Source organism: Pieris napi, chromosome 3 (genome assembly GCF_905475465.1).
Source record: "Pieris napi chromosome 3, ilPieNapi1.2, whole genome shotgun sequence".
NCBI classification, from domain to species: domain Eukaryota; kingdom Metazoa; phylum Arthropoda; class Insecta; order Lepidoptera; family Pieridae; genus Pieris; species Pieris napi.
The window spans coordinates 10,459,712-10,471,846 of NC_062236.1; the positions used below are offsets into that span (position 1 = coordinate 10,459,712).

The 12,135-nt window shown below is 33.2% G+C and overlaps 2 long non-coding RNA genes across 2 annotated transcripts; one reads left to right on the plus strand and one right to left on the minus strand.

Moving 5' to 3' along the window:
• Positions 1–424: 424 nt before the first annotated feature.
• Positions 425–11,481, minus strand: LOC125063547. The gene is made up of 2 exons (XR_007119531.1): positions 10,614–11,481; positions 425–1,249 (listed from the first exon to the last, which is right to left on the minus strand). It is a non-coding gene; the product is annotated as an uncharacterized LOC125063547 (long non-coding RNA).
• LOC125063546 lies at positions 9,885–10,392 on the plus strand. Its single transcript, XR_007119530.1, has 2 exons — positions 9,885–10,109; positions 10,188–10,392. It is a non-coding gene; the product is annotated as an uncharacterized LOC125063546 (long non-coding RNA).
• Positions 11,482–12,135: the final 654 nt, after the last annotated feature.

Here is a 12,135-nt window from a genome sequence, read left to right on the forward strand (position 1 = left end):
ATCTATTTTCGTTTAATCGATGTATATCTTCTGAACATGCCGCATTTGTAGCAAAACGTACCGTATTCTTTTATTTTATTCTATAAAGATTCCTCAGATATATTATATAGACGTCACATCGATGTACGATATTGTGTGTGATATTTAATTGGACATAATAGTATTTGTAGAATCTTTTGAATGTTATGTGTTTTATAAAATTCCCTAATCCTAATTTTGCTTTAAACCCGTCCAGATTTAAATTAGAGTAATTGAGATATATGTAATTACAGCAATAAAGGCTTTTGTTATTATTATTATTAATTGAATACCAAACCAATTAATTCTCGATAATTTTGTATGAAGTACATAAATTAGTTGAGTTGATTGTCATCTCTATGGCGGATATAAAGTATTATGGAAGTTTGTCAATAAAACAATAAGATCTTGTATAAACATATTTATTACATTACATACTTAACTAATACGTAAAGTCAATAACAGTTAACATACATACAATGTGATACAAATCTTAGATACACCAAGTTGTAGTTTATTTAGACTAAATATACATCAATGTCAGTTTCGGATTAATATAAATAATCTAGTTATCCTAGGATGGGATTTAGCCGAAAGATTTAGCCTTTAAGATAAGCACATTTAGGTCCCATTCAGTCTTAATTGGCAACACTGAATTCATAAAACTCAATAAAAAAGCTATATTTCAGTCCAAAATAAGAATTACGCACAAGCATTTTTATTTACAATAGCAAAAGCAAAATGGTAACTCAATTTACGCGAAATGTTAATAGAGGGGTCATACAATCTTAACTCTAATATATTCTTTTATATGTGGTAAATTTTGAAGGTTTCTCGGGAAATGTACAATATATATGAGGAAAACCATTCAAAAAACCCTTGCCTCTGTATGCTTGTCTTATGCTTAGCCTATACGATGTCACGTCACTGACAAAATGTTAATCTCAAAATTATAAAACTTCATTTTGTTAGCGAAAATGCATCGAACTTAAACTAAATTTAATTTAAAAATAATTTATGTAAATACAAATGCATGAAAGATATGTGCAGTTAACGAAAGAACGATCAGTCGACAGCAACTTATATACTAATGAGTATTTAACACGAAATTGATAGGTCATAGATTATAGAAATCGACGGAATAACTACGGAGGTTATATATAAACTTCCACGTCGTTGTAGTTGTCGATGTAGATTCAGACGATGTGTTCATAGCGGAAAACTGTAACATCTGTAACAAAAGAAAAATAAATTAAGAAATGTATTTATTCAACAGGTGTCTCTTTTATTATTAGTTTTAATTGAATATGGTATTTTTTTTCTAATAATTGTTCATCTGTTAATAAAAGTTTGAAAACTATCATCACTATTTAGTTCTATACAGCCATTTTCAATCTATTTAAAAGTAAATTCCTTGTTTATAATAACCTGATGTAATATAACACTAACTTATAAATATGTGTGTAAAGTTGACCGGTTTTTTTCAATAGCTAATATCTTTAATGCACGTCAGGTGCCATCTGCGTTTTACATATTTCTTTTTATTTGCATTTACAATATGCTCTAGTTTAAGTATATTTAAATAGAGTGTTTTAGCGAACATCTACATAAAATAATTCGCCATTAGAATAGTTTAAAATCATCCATAACCCTACTTTTAGTCTTTACAAACCACCTACTTTTTATTCGAAACATCAAGATTATTAAAATCATGTTAAACAATTATATAATAGTGTTGCTACAATTAAAATAATAATATTACTATGTTTTATTACCGTGATAATAACACATACATTACTAGATAATAGAATGGCCATTTCGGCATTTATGTCGGCATCGTTTGCGAAGTGCAAAACAATGCAACCTTTTTGCATAAAAAGAGATTTTCGTTAAAGAGACCACCTCATACTCGATTACCTTTTTTAAAAAAACACTTTTATTGCAAAAATATTTGTCGGTGCCTTTAAAGCGCAATATTTGCGCAATATACGTAATAGATGAATGTTTTCTGCCGTTTTTTAAAGTTCTGACGCAACAAAAACCTAACAATATTTTATACGTGTTCTTTATTATTAAAATTGTTTGTTGGTTTGCATAAAATGTTTGCGTGCGTATGATCGTTGATAAACTCTGCAATAGTTAAGTATAGAGGATAGATAGTTTATCGCAACTTGTTTACAGATAATATTGAATGTTGTGTTACAGCTGTCAAGATGCCTATATTACATAAAACGAATAACAATATAGTAATTATTTAGTACTATGAGCAAAAAGTGTTGTCATTTGGCCCAATGCACCGGCCCAAGTGGGCATCCTTGGAGAACAGGCTGTGCACCTGTCATTGTTCAATTAAACCCGACGACACGTTGCCTTAAATATTCCTTCAAATTGTGCACATTGAGTGTCAAGATAATGGATAGTTAATTTGCCTTATGTATTATTTATTCATCGCTAGCTTGTCTTCTGCCAGTCACCAACAGATGGCGTTGCTTGCCCTGTTAAAATATTTGTACTCGATTTTTTTTTGTAATTAAAATTATTTTTTTCATTGGGAAATAGATTATTCAAATATAAAAAAAATCAAGATGTGCGCGGCACTTGTCGCTCTCATCGTATTGTGATCGCTTGGATCGTCAACTAGAACACTTTATACTAGGAAAATATAACTTGGCAAGAGTTGGAAAAAACCCGCGAAGGTTGAATAACTAGTGGATGACGTAGTGGTAATAAAAGAATTTATAAAATTAAGGTCATTGAAGTTTTATATTAAAGATTGGTAAAATATATAATGTAACAATCACCCGAATTTGGTGTTTTATTAATGGCACGTATCTTTCTAGTCAAAGCCAACCTTTGAAACTAAATACCAAAGTTACGCGGAAGTAAATATATAAATGGTGTAAGATCAAGAAAAGCGAGTTTATCTTCAGCTTATTACGGGGAGATGCGGTACCAGGCTCTCAGAAACTGCGAGAGATGAACTTATGACGTACCTAGTTCAATGTAGGATGAGCATGTGGGCACGTGGGCAGAGGTGTGCGTGAGCGCGTGTAGGCGCGTCATTACTACCAATGACGACATTTTGACGCATTCCTTCTCTTATGGTCAATTTTTAAACTTAGGCCAACAAACATTTTTCAATTTCCCTTTTGAATATTTAAAATGTATTTTAAAACACATATATTTTGTTTTAAATATGTTAATAAAGTCATGAATGATGTTAAAAAGACACCTTTTTCTTAATATAAGGTTGATGCTCTCTTGTTCTCACGTTTGAGTTGCTAAGAAGTAAATGCGGAAACTGCACCTATTAAGTATTAACACACGTTCCCTGCTATGAGATACAGCCACTTACGTAACACTACGTGTTGAAAATACAATGTACGTATTTTCACAACATACATACATTTTGTTGAGAATCAGAGCATGTGTGCCTACGAGAGGTTTTGTTGGTGAGCTGCGACTTTAGTTTTAATACTAGAGTAGCAGAAATTTGTTGGAGGGGAACAACACACACCTGTATCTTCGAGTGTGTTATCACGCGTTATCATGGTTACGCATACTTTAACATTTGAAATATTTTTATTTCGCAATGAGTGGATTGACTGATAACGTATAGGTATTATTTGAATCGGGAGGTTCGTGAGCATTTAATAGTTTATTTTAAAATTAACTTTGACGTCAATATTTTTATAAATTTGACGACTTTTCTATATAATATTGTTTGTAAAAATCATTTGATATTAGATTTTAGAGAAATCAAAATAAATCTTAGTTTGCTTACATTTGTTTCGCTATCCGCCGCCGTGGCGTTGGTGAGCCGTTACATAACACGTCAAACATGTCAAGTCATAACTTACTAATTATATCAAGAAACTATTGGATCGCGAATTTGAATATTTTATTACAAAACAATTGAATAGAAAATAGTTTAAAAATAATTATTTAAATGTGCTTTATATGCTGGCTAAAAAGAGAATATTTAAAAGCTTTTAAATTCCAGGAACAAAATGTACGAGGTACTCTGATTAGGTGGATGTGCGGGTGAATGCTCCCGCGCTCATCATATCTAGTATATTGGCATCGCTGCAGTGCCATTGACTTATACGAATAAAAAAATAGATTTGTCACACAATAGACACAGTCTAAATTGAGAAGCTGCTTGTTGTAAAGGCCGATTTACATTATCTTAGTGTTTAGGAGAGTGCTTTAGTACAACTTGAAAGGCAAGTTCTTTAGCGTAGCGTTTACTAAAGCAAGTAGCGTTTACATGTTTCAACTAAAGTACTATCCTAAAGCACTCTCCTAAACACTAAGATAATGTAAATCGGCCTTAACGTTCGACAAAATAATGGAACGAACGTATAAGTTAATCAATTTAAAAAAAAAACAAATAAAATCGTTAAATTTAAGTTCTATTGCAAATTAGTGCGTCATAGTATCTTCGTTTTTATTACAGATTTTATTGTGTTGGAAAAATATCCACACCCAATATATGTATGTTGATATATTTATAGCTTTATTGTGTGATGCACTTTAATACATAAAAAAGATACAAATTACAACGTGGGAGGACTATTTGAGTTTTATCCAATTTTATATGCCCAAATGTGTCTAAGCCAATATAGATGAGAATTTTTTACATACAGAAAAGGCAATTAAGGGGTCAACATCCTACCGCGTGATTTCATTTATAACTATAGGTATATTATATGTATTGTAAACATTCCTGAGCATTCATTTTGTATTCAAGTTTTTAGGGAACATAGATATACAAAATAACAAGTAGTTTTCCTTGTATTATACCTGTAATAAAGGTACTGTCTAGATAAATAAAGACGGAAAATACATGTTTGAATATTTTATAGGACTTTTTGAATGACATTATGAAAAAAATATTAACTAACAAATATTAGATTTTCCTATTAAAGTAGCCGCTAAACTCCATTTAATTTCAAATTTATATAATAATACAGTATTTACCATTCTCTTAATAGTAATAATAATAATTTAAAATTAATACAAGTTTAAAAGTTTGGTCCCTGTAGCATTGTACCTTTAACGCTGGCAGCATTAATTCATCGCTGTATTGCAATACTTATTCAAGTAGTTACTTATGATAATGATTTTTTAGTTCTTTAACGATTTTTAAATTCTCTTGAAAACGTAACAACAAACTTAGATGGCGGTAGAAGGCAATTCCCTGTTACCCTCATTATCGGTTCCGCGATAAAATGTGAAATGTTTTAAAAACAACTGAATGTTGTATAAAGTTAAGCCACAACAGGTGAACGCAAGACTTATGCAATGTTCGTTATGTAAGATCTATTGGCAAGTTCGACTGAAGCTAATGCAGTCGCTCTGACCCACTAACTGACTTCACTGACCTTTGGTTTTACTGTCTTACGCACTGTGCCCAAATGCCACAACATTTATTGTATTTTGTTGGGGCATTTCATATTTAACGCTAATTCCAATAATGTTGGTTTGTAACGCATAGAAATTAAAGGAAATCAAAAAATCAATACGACAATCCCACAGATTTTGACTTATTTATTTATGCTTTATTACCTTATTCACAAACATACACATAACAAAAGTACAAAAAACATGTTACAAAAAGTTATAAGGCAACGGGCGGCCTTATCGCTAACAAGCGATGTCTTCCAGGCAACCCTAATGTGGAATAATGAAAAAGAAACACCGACAAAGGGTAGAGAGTACAAGAATTGCAAAAATTATTTACATACTATAACTATGGAAAATTTAATTAACATAACATAGTAATTAATTTGTAATTTAATATAGAATTAATCAGATTTGTTTCGTTTTTTTTTTAAACTTATCTAAGGTAAGTATTAATTTATCTGGGGCATAAAAGGTTAAGTGCATAAATAAGTTCTATTGTTTCTGTATTATACAATTGTTACCTTATTGTCAATCAAGTAAGGATATTGGATCATTTTGACCTTTCGGCAAGGACTTTTATTACGAACAATATTCCGTGGCATTCAGCTGTGATTAGATGTATCTATTAATGTAATGTGAAAAATTAATTAAACTTATTATAATTAATTAGTATTTAAATAAGAGCGACATGGGCTTTAATTGAACAATAAGAATATGTAACTGATACTTTTGTATTGGCAAGTGTTTTTGTAGTTGTTGTGTTAATTCTTAAATATAATACTAAGTTTGAGTGTAAGTCCTTAAATTATATTTCTTTCAAAATCAAAACGAACGTATATCTTCTATATTAATATTAAATAATAATCTATATTACAAAGTAAAATGCTATGGCTGATAACTTTGTCAGCTCATATCAAAGTCATTTTATAACTAAAGAATGCCTTAATTAAATAGAATACGTATTAAAGACTTAAAACCAGTTTCCTAGTAAAGTTTATTGACTTGTATAGCTACCAAAATAGGATATATTTATATAATGTAGTAATTTCGTAGATTTCTGAATGTTTGGTTTTGTTTGTTTATTAATTTAGAATAATCAAAATAACATTATTCACGAGCCAACCTAATCTCTAATAGTGGTACTATGGAAGCAATAGAATCGCGATTATTTGGATATATGTAATTTAAACTTTGGATTTTTTTATGTTACACAAGGCAGACGGGCATGAGGCTCACCTGATGTTAAGTGTTACCGCCGCCCATGTACTCCCTCCCGCACTGCCGGAAGGCTCGCAAGCGCGCTGCCGGCCTTTTAAGTATTGGTACTCTCTTGAAAGACCCTAAGTCGAAATGGTTCGGAAATACTTCAGTGGGCAGCTGGTTCAACGCTCAGTTGTGGAACGACGGACGTGATACGGATGGTATTTTGTATTCTGCCTTGACGTCCGATGATGAAACTCAGCTGCAGGTATTAGTCCGAACAACTTCTCAAATGGTATACTACCAGCTAGTAGTCGGTCCAAGTGAAAGGACACTTCAGTGAAGAAAAGGTTTCGCATTATTCATTTCGAAATTGATAAATAGCATTTTGATATTAAAAAAAGGATTTTTGTTCTTGCATAAATAGCGAGGCACCTGCTAGAGCACAAGTTCACTTAATTATTTAAACATAAAACATCTAATTAGACACACCAGCTGTCCTTTGGCCTTGTGGTGCACCTTTGTAGTTGCATTTTGCGATGGAAAAAATGCATATTGCAATACTAATTCATGTTCAATATCGATGTACATTAATTATATTTCTGGCAATACTGTTAAAGGAAAAACGTATGGTTATAATGTTTATCATTACCAACGAGAGAATACAAAGAATACTTTTTACTTATTATCTGATATTTTTCTAAATGGATTTTCTACTATTGATATGTACAAGTTATTCTCAGTTTTATTTTGATGTATTGATTTATTTCGATGATTTCCAATAACGAATGAAATCTTTATATTACATTTATATTTCTATGTAATACTAAGCAAGCCGACTAAGCTATAAAAACTTTTAAAATGTTAATTATTTAGCACGTATAAAATTGTTTATGGATATAATTTTCGTCTACCTACTATACTTTTTTAACATTGTTTGACAGTAACTATATTTTACATTTGTTCACTTCCTTAACGTGCTATCGGCTAAACATTTCTTCGTGTTTCTTTTTTGCCTAAAAGTCGTGACATTACTCATTTAAGCTATCTGTCGGACCATAAACTATGTAAAAACTTCTATCAACAATCTCACAGATAATGTATAAACGTCGCCAAGCGTTATCATAATCAAATTACACCACATTAGGTTACGACACAACTCGTCTTGGCCATATAAGTTTACCAAAAAGCCGGCATGAGTTTAAATGCTCAAAGGAAGAAGTCCACGTGCGAGGCATAAGTTTATGAGCAAAAACCCAAGCTAGGAAGGTAGTGACCTATGATGACGCAATGCCAAAAACAGGCCAGCCTGCACCTCGACCGGGGTCAAGGAAGGTCATTCGGTAACTTAATATCGCTTAATCGCCGCAACATCTGCGAAACGGAGCACCTATCTGCCCCTGACTCATCGCAATTAAAGTTCACGGAACACAATGCTCCCAAATTCCGCCCTAGTCCGACACCGACAAACTGATTGGAAGTAGTTTGAAAATTTGTGTGAATAAAATGGCGCGTTAATTTCGTAATGTCGCCGAAGAGCGGCGAGGAAGCATGTCCGCGTCTATTTTGAACTCCCGATCGGGCGTTCGCCGGGTTGTTGAACTGGAATATTTCGGCAAACACAGGCGCAATACACGTTTTCTTAATCTCGACATATTATGACATAGCCGTTTCTTTATTGTGAAATAAATACATGCAGAAACGATATTGCGATTTTGCAAGTAGGCTATCTCGACGACGGGCGCGTTATTAAATTGGTTAATGAAACGATTCTTATTTAAATGTTTGTTTGTGTCAACATGATTTTAATTACTTGATACTATCGCCATTGTCCATAAATATTACAAATGAGCGAGATGTTTTTGCGAAGTATACGCAAACATGCGGAGATGTGCTTTGAGTGTGTGAGTGGTGTTATCGTTGTGTGTGTGCAGTTTGTGTGTGTACGTGGAAGCGCGCGATGAAATAAAATATGTCCGGTCAACGAACTCGCGGTCGGTGCCATAAAAATTGCGATACTGTCCGAAATTCGGGCACAAAATTAAAATGTTTCGATTAAAACCTTTTTTTGACGGTTTCCTGCTTAAAACGCACTTTTGACGAATTAGGTTGATGTGAGTTATAAAATTACTTAAAAATATGATCAAACGCTGAGAATTTAAAATAGTAGCCACGTTGAAGATGTTAACCTGTATTTGATTTAAAAAAGGGGTTGGGTGTTAAATACCACCTCACGTTTTTGACGATACTAATTATCTAGGAGTGTCCGGGGGACCTTCATTGGAACACCTCCAAGTGAGTTTTGCTCCGGAAACGCGTCTTAATATTTTTATAAAAAATTTAAAGTTTTGTGTAATGTATTAAAATTTGTAAACAATCCGCCATTTTCTACTTTTCTATTGGTTATAAGTGATGTGACGTTCACTTAAAAAAATCGTGTTTTTAATTTATCGATTGTTAATAATCGTTTTATTTATTTATCGATTATTTCCTCATTTTTGAAATTTAAAGTTATAGAATAATCAACATTGAAATTAACCTAATTTCGTGTTGATAGATTATAGGGTTCCGAAATTTTTTGAAATGATCGATACCTACTCGTCTGTATTTTCTAATTAGTACTTGTATTTCATTGTTTGCAACTTTCTATATTATTTAATTTTTACTAGAATAAAGTGTTTACTTTAATATCCAAAAAGTACCCAAAACCGAATCAGAGCACCCCACTATCCACGTGGTCTTGTCTGTCTTACCCCTAGAGTGTATATAAATAATCGGAGGCGCGGAGGAAGAGCAGCCCCCACCCGCTGTAACAAAGCACAGGCATTATGAAAGCTGTAGCGGCTGAGGCTGGTCGCCGAAGGCGACCAAAAAGCCGAGGTTGCGGAGGCTTGAATAAAATGCCTGTGCTTTGGTACGCAAGGGTGGAGGGGCTGCATTTCCCGTAGCGCCGGAGCTGTCCACAAAAACAAATATTATTTAGATTGGTTAGGTTAGAGTTAGTATATGAATATTTGGTCGCCGAAGGCGACCAGGACGCCGAGAAGCCGAGGCTTGAATAAACAATTACTATTTAGATCGGAGCTGTCCACAAAAACAAATATTATTTAGATTGGTTAGGTTAGAGTTAGTATATGAATATTTGGTCGCCGAAGGCGACCAGGACGCCGAGAAGCCGAGGCTTGAATAAACAATTACTATTTAGATCGGAGCTGTCCACAAAAACAAATATTATTTAGATTGGTTAGGTTAGAGTTAGTATATGAATATTTGGTCGCCGAATTTTCAATTATTTTTAATATTAAAATCGAATACAAAAATCGATTTTCACTTTAAAAAAAATCGATTATTTTTCACATCCCTATTAATTTTATAAACTTAATCGGCCATTTTGAATGTGGTTTATGCTAGACTAGCGGTAATTAGTTTTACAGTGCAAAGTTTACTTTATAAATCCGTTTCTTTTTTATTTTCACGTGAAAGTGCGTTATTTTATTTGCATTTTTTGAAACTTGGCTTTACATACATAATCAACACTGATTTCTCGCGATCATTTTCAGATTTATAGTGATGGCGTCTACAAGTTTTACTCGTGAAAATGATTTTGAGGACGATGGGTCCGTTGTGAATCGTGACTTGAATAGTGAGGAAGTGATCACATTTTCCGGAGCAAAACTCACTTGGAGGTGTTCCAATGAAGGTCCTCCGAGACTCCTAAATAATTAGTATCGTCAAAAAAGTGCGATGGTATTCAAAACTGTTACCTAAAAAAGTAATAAATAATACACGAAATCTAGGTTACACATACAGCATCATAAATTTATGTCAATACCTGCTCTGCACTAATTACTATGATCTATTTAAAAACAAAAAACATATGAACGTTGAAAAAATACCATAATTTATCTTACTTTACGTATGCATAATAAGGAACTGGTAAACACAAGTTATAAAAATATAAGGTAAACGATAAGAATTTAACTCACCTTCGATAAATGGTATGCATCTGTCGAACGCGTTCTAAATTTGAAAATGTTCTACGAGACATCTTTTGCTGAATGTACTTCCTGCTTGCACCGCAGTCAGCTGATTTCCAACCGATGACCTTGTCAAATCGTCCGCCTTCATTATATTAGTATTTACAGTCGTTGTTATCGAGCAGCCAATTAAATTACACTCCTAAACCTCCTCTTTCTACACGACGAGGTTTCTTCCGGACGTGTGCCTGTTGATATTTTACGTCTTCCGCAACACATCTTGATTTAAGTGAAGAAATTCAATAGATTTCCGTTGGGTCTAGCCCGATCATGTTGAGAGTTAATATTGTCCGGTAGGATCCAATACTTCCATTCTGGTAAGATTCTAATAAGAAAGTTCAATACACACCGGTAGGGTCCAAACTCCTGGCCATCGTCAATATTGACCGGTCGGGTCGAGTGTGCGGACGTCCATTTTAGGTAATTAATACAGTCCAGTGGGGTCCAAGGTGAGAATATCCATTTCTTAGCACAGATAACACAAAAGTTCGTAATCGTGCACTGCGCGTTTGAGTTAGTCGACAGCAATGCGCTCACTTCGAACCGTGCCGGAGCTATGCGCGAGCCGCGTCGACCTCTCACTTATATGTTAAAACCGGCCTCCGTCGCCGCCATCTGGTGCCGAGTGGAGGAACCGAGAAAAAGACTTTTCCGACGCGTCAAATCTCACAAGTTTTCTTTGGTCCGAATTGCTGAATTAACACATTCAGATTGTTTGAAGGAACGCGACATGATTGCGACTCCTTATTTGGCGAGCAGCTGTGTTAGCTTTGCGTCGCGTGAAATAATTATTGCAATAATAAAACGGATAGTTATCGATTCGATTCGGTATTAATATTTTATTATTCGGGAGGCTGGGAGTATTTAATCAGAAATTATTAGCTAGGCTAGTTATAAAAAAATAATTAAAATTACATTTATCTGTTTATATTATTTAAGACAAAGTTCTTGAATTTAAGTGTTATTAAAGCATTACAGAACAATAATTACAAATTTTAAGTTAGTTACGGAAACCGACACAAATCAATATTATGGAAAATTTTATTTTATTAATTAACCATTAATCATTTTGTTGAAGAAATCCTCTATTTTTACACGCTTTATATTAGCTTCACCTGTATGTATGTATGTATGTAACCGACTCCTTCGGACTCGATTTTGACCCACTTTAAACGGACAGATTTAATTCAAACTTTGTTCACTTATAAAGAATCAGCGACAATATAATAATTTCATTTAGGATAAGGTTTATCTCGAAAAAACAATGAATTTATTTAAGTCCACAAAGCAATACGATTAAATTGAGACAACACGTATTTCTGCTAGGACTAAAAAGTAGAAAATAAATATAGTTAAAAAAAACTATAAAACACGCTTTTAAAGCACATCAAACTAAAAAGTGAAAAATAATTCCTAATTTAGGCTGAAAATGGTAATGAACAAAAAATACTGGTTTTATTGTGAAAAAGTA